Source organism: Anser cygnoides, chromosome 13 (genome assembly GCF_040182565.1).
Source record: "Anser cygnoides isolate HZ-2024a breed goose chromosome 13, Taihu_goose_T2T_genome, whole genome shotgun sequence".
Lineage (NCBI taxonomy): Eukaryota > Metazoa > Chordata > Aves > Anseriformes > Anatidae > Anser > Anser cygnoides.
This window is the reverse complement of record NC_089885.1, coordinates 6,375,266-6,385,382: the sequence shown is the minus strand read 5'-3', so window position 1 is coordinate 6,385,382 and position 10,117 is coordinate 6,375,266. Positions and strand designations below refer to the sequence as shown.

Genomic DNA, 10,117 nt, shown 5'->3' with positions numbered 1-10,117 from the left:
TTTGCTGAGGTAGACCTGTGCTCAAGACCCCTCTCAACATTTGTGCTTCACTAAAAGCTTGCATTCTCCAAGCCTCACACCATAAAGGCTTTTCTCAGTCTGTTTCATTGGTTTTGGAGTCCTCTTTGTACCATCTCTGGTGCCAGAGTGTGCTTTCCAAAACATGTGCCAAGGCCTCAGCCACAGCATTTGGGATTTGCTTCAGGGCTTTGGAGGACAGATCTGAGTCCAATCCCTGCTGTGACTCACTCTTCCCCTGCTTCTAAAACAAAAGATGACTTTGGGCCATTTGTCACCCATTGCCTCATTTCATTGACAGAGTCCCTCATTCTTAGACACAGCCAACCAGTTTTGTTCCTAGATGCATAGCTTTTTTTAAATATGCTGGAGCCTTTTTGGTTTGTGTAGTTCCACCTTCCCTAGCCTAATCTGTCCCTACCAGTTCACGCCACCAATCTTACTGGCATCTACATATCTTTATGATCTGTAAATCATAGAGGAAAGTTGAAGGAAAGCTCAGGACCTGAGCCCTAATGCCAGATTAACAGAGAAGCACGGGTCCACAGACTACATGAAAAAGCTGGTAATCACTTACTTAGACACTTCCCTTCTCTTGCACAGAGAAATTCATGATAGTCCCAGGAATCTCAGAGTCATGGTAACTGGAAAGCAGGGCAATCTTTTGAACTGCAGTCCTTGGTGCTTCGCGCCCCTGTGCAGACCAAGGCCCCGCAGGCCCAAGCACACCATGGCGCACGCTGCTGGGCCCAGCGCCACGGGCTGGCTGGTGGGGCTGTGTGGGTCATGGACACGTAGCTGTGCCACCGGGGGAGTGACTCACTCTTGTCGGCTTAGCTGAGAATAATAAACCACCTTCTCTTGGCTAACATGGCCAGATGGTGTCCAGACCTGAGCGGCCCGTGCCATGCGGTCCTAGGCCCATGAAGCCCTCCCCTGGAGGCAGAAGCAGGAGTGGGTTTCCACCCTTTTGGCGTTGAAATCTTCCCTTGTCTTCTGAGGGAGCAAAACTGGCCCAATCTCAAATCTCTCCTGGATATCCAGGCATGACCCAACACTCTGCTTGAACTGGAAACCCACCAGAAGCCAGCAGCCCTCCCCAGCCTGGAGAGCAAGGGTAGGTGTCTGCAGGCGAGAGGTTGGCTGTCTAGACAGCGGAAAGAAACAAGCCCTCTTAAGGACTCATTCATCTCTTCCTAAGATGGCTAAATAGGTCAGATGACTCATGCCCTGAAAGTGCCTATTTCTCTTCACTGACTACAAAAGGGGAAGGAGCTCTCAACAGCCCTCCGTGAGGGACGTCTGGAGGTAGTGGATCTGAACCTGGCTGCTGCTCCCGCGGGTCGGCAGGGGAATTCAGCTGCACCTGCGGATCCTAAACGCTGCCGGTGACTTCATCAGTCAGAGTGAGAAGGAGATGGAGGGATACTTAAATGCCAGCTCTTTTTAACCCTCATGCTGAAGGTGATATGGTAGGAACCTGGGCATACAGAGCTGGATAAGGTGAGGTAGAAGGTCAAATCTAGTTCCTGGCTGTCACCATGGGCTGTAGGGACCACACAGCAGAAGCTCAGGCTGGAGGAATTTGCAGAACGGCTTCTCCACAGCCACAAACATCTCCTAGGTCTTCCATAGTCATCCTCCACGTAGGGCTGAGAGCAGCTTATTGCTCTGTAGACCTCTGGCCCCTGCTCTGGCCTGAAGAAGTAAACGCTGCTTGGGTCCGAGCAGATATGAGAGCACAATCTGACAATGCCCCCAGGTCTGCTTTGCCTACAACTACTCAGCAAACTCTGGGATATGGGGCCCTGGAGAGATCATGGGGTAGGGATTCACCTGAAGCAGTGAGGGGGCAGCTGGGAACATCTGAAATAGCCCAAACAAGAGATAACACCTGCAAAATACTCTCCCATGCTGAGACTGCAGCCCTGAAGATGCAGAGGGTCTTGCTCCCTATAAGCAAGAGGGTCTCCATGTCCCCAGAGATGGCAATGTGCCACCGTCCTTTTGCAAAATGGCCAGTTTGCTTATGAGCACCCCAAAATGCCTGCAGTTTATGGCACTGTCCTAATATTACAGACCCATAGTTTGGCCCTGCAAAACATCACGAGGTTGGCTTAAAAAAATCAAGATGCAGCTCACAGCAGATTCTTGTTTTTCGCTGCTGCTTTTGGAGGCTGACTGAGTCATGCTCACAAGCCTCTTTTGCCAGACACCAGGGCTAGCAGCTTCACTGAAATAATTAAATGAGCACGGAGGTTCTCATAGGAGCCGCGGAGATGGCGGTTCAGCTGGTGTCCCAGATGTGACAGCCTGGGGAAAAGAAGTGGGACTGGACACCCCAGACACAGGTCAAAGAGCTCAGGAAACTGCAGTGTGTGGGAAGGACCCCGAATTGGGGGTTGCTGCATGAGTAGCAGTGAAGGTCTCAAACCCTGTCTCATCAGCTAACGCTACTGTGAAGTTCCCCACTGGGGTCTGAAGAAGCAATGCTTTCTCCTGGCCGGTGGACACTCCCGTGGCCTCCTCTCTCTCCGTGTTTCTGATGCTTGGGAGATTGAGGATATTTCTTCCAGGCATGTTCAGAGCAAAACTCTCTTCCCGAAATGAACCTCAAACTGTAAATTCTCCTGGGCAGATTCTTAAAGGATTTATTTCCTGTACCCACTTCCCCTGTGTCTTGCTGTTATTCGTAAGGACATTTGCATGAAACAGTAGGATCTCTGTCTTTTGATGTGCAATTATCATCTGCAGAAATGACTAATCAATTAAGGACAGTCACTACCAGGCTTTCTATTTATTTCTTTCTCATTGAAACCAGAGTGAATGTGTCCTTTTTCACAAGGAAAATGCTGTTTTTTTCCAGCCATCGCTGCTGAAAACTCCCCGACGGATCTGAAAATTACATCATGCCCTTCTTGGTCCCTGCTGCTGTCACCATCAGCGCTGAGCTGGCCATGCTGCTGACAGTGAGCAGGCAGACGAGCAGCCCATGCCACCAGCCCTGCCAGCTCAGCAGTGCCAGAGGGAGTGGGGACATGCCAGGGATGGCTCAGACCGCACTCGGAGAGCAGCTCTGGCAGGTAAAAAGGTGCCCAGTGCTGTAAGCAAGCACAAGGATATTTCGTGGTGGTCCACCGTGAGAACCCGCCGTGGGTTCAGCTAGAGGAGCAACTAGACCTAAACTCCAGGTCTGGACTTCCCCTGTCATCTGGGAATTTGGATTTGGAGGGCTTTAATTACAAAGCTTTGTGTCAGAAAGCAGGAAGAATCTGTGGCTAGAGGGAGGCTGGCTTGGCTCTTCCAGACACATCTGGAATGGCATTGGCATCTCCTCCTGCCAGGAGTGTCCCCATTTCTCTGCATGGCGCCGTCTGTCCCAGCAGTTGTCCCCACCCTGTTTCATGGAGCTAGGGCACAGATGGATGGACATCTGTGTTGGGCTGTAGAGGGACGAGAAGCTGGAGGGGCACAGCATGGTGTTGGTGTCAGTGGGAAGGAGAAAAGGGCTAAAAAGAGAGTCCATGCAAGCAGCAGGACGAGTCCTGAGCCTACCTGAACCTACCTTACCCTGAAGCTCTGATGGCTTTGGGGCATTGTTGAGTTAGATCTGCAGGCACGCAGTACTGCCCCAGATAAAAGGGTGGCCATGGTTGTTGGCCAGGAGAAGTGGGCTCTGCACTGAGGGCATGGAGGCAGCTCTGTATGTATGTGTGTGCACACAAGTGGAAACTGAAATGAGGGTCCAGGAGGTCCTGGGTTCCCACCTTCATCCTGACAGCTCTGCCTGAGAGTGTTCCCCATGAAATGGAGACTAAGACTCCCCCTGACAGCACAAGCCCCCTTGTTGCTTGCACACAAACTCCTGAGCTGGCCTAGTGTTCAGCAGCTGAGGAGGCAAATGAGTTTCAGAGCAATGAGGCAAGGGACAGAGCAGGTCCAGGGGCCTTGCGCTGGCCTCCTGGTCAGTAATGACAGCCAGATGTGCTTGGGGAGGAGGTTTGCAGGAAACCTTTGCAGCTTGAGCATGCTGGCACTGGTGCTTCCCTTGCTTATCGCTGTGATGAGCGCCCTGAGGAGCAGAGGGGTGGCTCGCACCCCAAGGACTTGGTTTCTCACCTGGTCACAGCTTTTCTCCAGAAACTCTGTGTGTCCCTGAGAAGGGGCAGGAAGCTGGGGGTGGCCTGGAGGATGAGAACAAGATGAAGCTGAAAGAGAAGCAGAGCTGTTTTGTAACAGTGTCCCCCAGGGAGAGATCACACCACACTGGAGAAGTGCCTCCGGAGAGGTGCGGCAGGCACGGAGGTGACCAAATGAATTGACACCAGGCAATTCTCACCGGAGCTAATGAGACAAAGTAATTGAAAATAAATGAAGGAACATGACACCTGGCTGGCGGATCAGTTATCTATAGCGTACCTTTCCTGAAATAACCGCCTCCTGAACATCATATGCTGAGGCAAAACCAAGGAGATGCACACGTAAAATAGGCCACTCCAGCAGGGACCTGAAGGCCCCTTTATTTTTAATCGAAGCAGTCAGAAGGGTTAATTAGATGGTGCGCAGCAGTGCCCTCTGTCTGGGGTATCAGCTCCCCTTGCCACCCACGGGTACTGTGCACTCAATCAAAAGTGTAAAATGTCCCATCGTCCCTGTCCTTGGACAAACTCTTGGGTCACAGTGCAATGCAAAATGGGGAACTCCTTGCTCTCCAGCCTCAGGGAATATCCCAGACACCTTGGGGAGAGCCAGGACGTTTTCACCCCATGGGTCTTCGGGTGTTTAGGGTAAGGGGGAAGTTTGCAACTCAGCTCAGCCCCAAAATGCCCCCTAACAGGCTTAGAGAAACCACTGGCCCCAAACTGAGAGGGTCGGGCAGAAGCGCTGTCATGACGGGAGTCAGTGTCCTGCAGAGCTTGGCATGTTCCTCCCTCTGTGGAGAGGTGGAAACAAAGGTGAGAAGGGAAGGTCTGCATGTGGCTGGGTTGGGCAGTCATGATAATACCAGGAATTAAACTCGTCAGCCAGCAGCCAGAACCATGCCACACAAATCACCCCACTGGCCCTCTCCAGGTGTTGCTGCTCAAGGTTTTGGCTTGGTCCCATCCTGCTCCTCTGGACACCTGGGAAAACAGATGCTGAGCGCCTTGGGGAACCAGGAGGTTTAGCAGGACGTGAGTGCTGAACCAGTGGCCCAGGCACTTCATGGCTTGCACGGTGGTGGCTGGTGGCACGGCCATGCTCTGTCCTGCACCTCTTGGAGGTCTGCTCCTTGTGTTGGGAGTAGCTTTCTCCTGCCTATGGACATGGCACTGCAGATGACCTCTGCCCAAGGCAAGCAGTGTGTTGATGTGTTGCAAACGGGGCAAGAGCACCATCAGCCTGATCCTGCCACATGGTCCCTGGCACCGAACACCATGGGGATGGGACCCACAGCAGCAGACAGAGAAGATGCTGTGCCGAAGGAGAATTTCTGTCTCTCCATGCTGTATTACTTGGTAGCTGGCTGTTCCTGGGGGAGTGGCTTTCTCTTAGCCTTAGCTGCTGGGTTTCCCTCTCTGACAAGGTGAGGCTGGGTTAAATCTCCCTTTGGAAGCTGTTCCAGCTCTGCTGTCCTATGGAGACACTGCAAACTTTTCCCTCTTCATCTCCTTCTAAAAATGAAAGCAAGCAGGGCAGAAAGCAGGCACATATACTTTTTCTTTGTGCAGAGTCAAAAGAGATGACTAAGAGGCAGGTGTGTGCCTGAAAAAGGGGTGGCTTTAAAATGCGGTGGCCCTTGACTTGTGTCCCCTGCGTAGGTGAGGTTCAAACAACCCCACACACTGCCCCACACCTGAAATGTGGGGTGCAGGGACATCTGGACATCCCCAGCATCTTCCTACAGGCCCATCCTTTGGGCAGGGGCTCGGCCATGTGAGAAGTTGAGCTTTTGGGGGGAGAAATTGGGTGCCTGCTTTGCAACGTCTCCAGGGCTCTTCTGTGCAGACCAAGCAATTTTTCATGGGTCCCTTCATTACAAGGGCCATCGAGACTTTGCACCCCCAAAGTGCCCAGGATATCTGAAAAGGACAGACACAAACAATTCCTTTCTTCCACCAAGATGTGCTGCCGGTCTTTCCATTCTAACTTCTCAGGCATCTCAATTTTCAGTGGTTCTCTTGCTCACTTTCATTAAATGAAGCAGAGGAGTCGACAAGCAGCCAGGAGCACTGGTGTTCCAGCTGGGCTAAATTTCATGAAAAGAAAGCAAGAAAGAAAGTGAGACAGAAAGGCTCTCCCTCCCCCTCCAACAACCGCAGCTGAAATCTCGTAATGAAAACATGGCCAACGCTCTGCTCTGCCCTCTGCCCTTTACGGTGCAGGTTGCAAGGTCACAGGGACGCGGTCCCCTGGTATTGATCAGGGCTCTTTTGGGCTGGCATATGGCACCAGGTTTCAAAGGCCGAGCAGCTAAAAAAGAATTAAGTGGGGGCAAAGAGTGGAACGTACCAGATTGAACTCCTGACATGCAGGGGTCAAAGATCACTGGAGATAAAGCGGGTGCTGGAATGGCCTGTGCAATGTCAAAAATAAATAAGTAAGCATTAAAAATCAAATACCACCCCCCCCCCCCCCGCCCCCCAGTGCCCAAGCTAAAAGCCCACCATGTTTCAGAGGGAAAGAAATGGGCTGAATGAGACTTAGAATAAATAAGGGGAAAAATGCCCTTTTTTGTACCTGGCATGAGAACAATCATGGCTTACCTGGGGTGTGTGCATATGGGACTTCATGAGTATTTTGGGGGGGGGGGGGATGCCATTTTGCTAAAAGTGCCTCAGTTCCTCAAGGACAAGAAGACCAACTTGAGAAAGAAAGGGAAAGAGAGCAAGAAAATGAACGGAGGATCCAGCACCTGTGGATGTGCAGAGACATCTCTTCTTTACCGGTAAGATGATGGGGGTGAGAAGAAAGCAGCAGCTTTACCAGTCCAGAGCAGGAGGAGGTGGGAGAGGTGGAAGAAGCCAAGGAGGACTGGAAATTCAAGCTTGTGTCAAAGCTTTTTTTCCTCTGCTATGAGCTGCTGTGGCCAAAGGAAGAGGCCAAGGGGCAGAGTACATGGCAAGGGACATGTAAGGAGGTGCTGAGGAGAAACAACCAGGTTTTGCCCCCTTCCATCAGTGGGTCCTTCTTGCATTAGGGAACACCCGGCCTGAAAGCTGGTGAAAAAGTGACCTGTGTGGTGAGCGAATCAACAGCTTCAGCTATAGAGCTCGTGGGATGTGTGTCTGGATTGCATCTTAGTGAAGGCTATAGCCTTGGTAGCACTCTGAGGGTCTTGTGGATGCTTTAAGTCCAAGCTACAGCACAATGAAAATCTTAACCTGATTCAAGCTCCTTCTTCATCTCCCAGTGTAATGCCAGCCTCTATCATCTCCAGAGCCATACTGAAGGTGAAAAATGGGTGGCCTGGAGGAAAAAGGGATAGAAAGGAATAAGCCTCTCTGTTAATGGACCTACCCAGGACATCTTGCAGTTGTTTCAATTCTTCCCAGTGTTGCGATGCAGCATAGGAAGCCCATGGCAGTTGTGTATCTTTGTCCTCCTTCCTGTCTAGGCCACATAAGACATTAATGAATCATGTGGTGCTTTTATCTCCACCACTCAATCCTTTACTAAAGCCCCCCAAAATCACTAGTGCTCAGTACTGACAGCCTGTGGCTCTTTGAACAAGTTAGCGAGCTTGTTTTCCCATCTGACTTTTGTTTCCTCCTCCTCTTTTGTTCTTCTGGGGCCTTTCATATCTAGCCAAGGTGCTCTATCTTCTTCTGCAGCTCTGCCTGCGGGGACACGCTCCGTCCTGCTCCTTAAGGCATCTCCTCTGTTTGGCTCCTGATAAAATGAATTGCTCAGCGTGCTGTGCAGCAGGGCCGGGTGTGTTTCCAAACACAGGTGATGCATCCAGAGCCACGCAGTTCCACTAAAACACTTCCACTGCGAGCACCAAAGCACCTGGTCTTGAATCTCCAACAGCGATTTTTCCACACTTGCTCTCTGGGCATTTCCAGTTATGCAGCGAGGAACAAGGATCTCCCATCATGCTGATCTTCTTCCAAATTGCTCATCAGGGTTAAAATCCATCAAAATCCAAGTGGGCTGAAAGGCAGCTCAGCAGCCAAAGAGAGCTTGGAGTGACAGGAAAGTGTCTCCCAGGGACACATCTAGGAGGTTACGTTACATCTAGCCTCTCCATTGACCTCGGTGTACCAAACTGGATAGGCAGAATGGGATTTTGTGCCCTCATATATTGCCTCTACATCTGTGTAGGTGGAATACTCTAAATGGCATATTATCCCTTCCGCTCTGCACTTCCCTCTAGATCCGTACTTCTCATGAATGTTAGAAAATGTTCTCTAGAGCTGCTGTACGATGAGCAATCAGTGCTTAAAAATGCTGCCTTTTTTTTTTCCCTCATTTTTCTTGGTGAGTTTAGTACCAGATGGTAGACTCCCAGCCCTGAGAATGAATCGACAGCATAACATGACTAGCAGCAGCGAAATCTTCCTTCCCTCTCTTCCACCGCTGAGACTCCAATGGTGCAGAGTGAATAATTTAGCAGCCATCTCTCATTCAGCAAACATTGCCGGTGAGCTGTGTGAAGATGATTTTTATTAACTGGACGGCTGGATGCAATTTTCCAGCAAACCCTGTGTGCAAACAAATTGTAGCTGACTGCTGGGTAAGTGCCAGTGCTTATGACTGTCTCCTGGTACGGAGAGATTAGATGCCCACATCCTGTTACACCATCTCCTCTGCTCGTGAATTATTTCCCAAGCCCACAAGTAACTTTGCTGGTGAACAATCATGGTTTCATATCAGAGGGAGTGTTTTCAGCAAGACACATGTTCGTGATGTTTTTTTGTTCCCTGGGAACACTTGAACAAAATCGTGCTGCCCAGCCTGGTCTGTAAAAGCCATTGCGGATACTGCTGATGGGGCTCATGGGATCTGACCAAGAAAAACATTTCTGAGCCCTTTTGTTTTTTCTCCATTTGTCCATTTCCGCCTCATTCCAACATCAGGGTGACTGCGTTAGGGGGTGAGAATGGCATCTGGTCTCACTGGGCCCCCTGTCTTCATCTGCCACCGGCAGGAGAAGCCGTGGCCATCCTGGGGCCATGCTGCAACTGCAATAGTAGCCAAAGCCGGGCAGGTGCCACCACCCAGGGGCAGGCTGAGCTTGGTTGCAAGTGGATGTTTGGTTTTAACTTGGCTTCTTGCATGCCGACTGTTTCTTGCAACCTGCTGTAGGTCCCCACAGATGACTTCCAGTAGGGATGAAAGATCCTCCTAGCCACTGTCACCGCTACAGGCAGATGTGACACCAGTTTTGAGGTCCTCCAGAGCTGTGCAGCTTTGCAGTTGCAGACCTAGGTGTTTGCTGGGATGTGATGGATGTGAATCCTGCAGTGGGCAGGTAAGGAAAAATCTGAATTTGCTGGACAGGTGCCTGGAACATTAAGCTGTTATTGGAAACATGAGGCTTTTATGGTAAGTAATTGTAACGTTATTGGGCGTTTTCCTTAAATAGTCTGCCATGCTCCCATATGCTGGCAGCCAATGCTGAGGGGAGAGGTGCGTGCAAGCTGTTTTATAGGGATCAAGAGCCCTGGTGTCTCAAGCTCTGAAATGCCTACTGCTACCCTGCTATGACCTCCCAGGGATGTGGGGCACACATCTTCCATAGGGAGAAAGGAAAGCAACACACCAGGAAGGCAAGCAGGAATCCCAGTTCACCTAAGAAGAGTAATCCCAAAAGACCCAAATGCTGTCTTTCCATGGACACGATGGTCACCATGGAAAGACAAAGCTCTTGTCTGAGGTCCCTGTTGTTTTCTCCCTGAGTAACAAGTGACCCTTTTGGCTCTTGCCAATGCAGCATGGGATCCCATGGCCCCAGGCCCCAGCATTTGAAGCCATTTTGCATTAGAAGAACACCCAGGAGAGAACAAGCAGAGTTCTGAAATCGGCAGCAATGTTGTGCAGGTATAATATAATATTCATCCTCACCTGAACCTAAGGAAGAACAGGAGCAACCCCAGAGCTAGAACCAGCAAGA

At 50.7% G+C, this 10,117-nt stretch overlaps 1 long non-coding RNA gene across 2 annotated transcripts; it reads right to left on the bottom strand.

Annotated features, from left to right (window-relative positions):
• Nucleotides 1-5,897: 5,897 nt before the first annotated feature.
• On the bottom strand, nt 5,898-9,756 carry LOC106047488 (uncharacterized). Of its 2 annotated transcripts, none has more exons than XR_010834857.1 (3): nt 7,519-9,756; nt 6,511-6,574; nt 5,898-6,247 (listed from the first exon to the last, which is right to left on the bottom strand). It is a non-coding gene; the product is annotated as an uncharacterized lncRNA (long non-coding RNA). The 2 variants fall into 2 exon arrangements; XR_001213789.3 differs by lacking the exon at nt 7,519-9,756 and adding an exon at nt 7,383-7,470.
• Nucleotides 9,757-10,117: the final 361 nt, after the last annotated feature.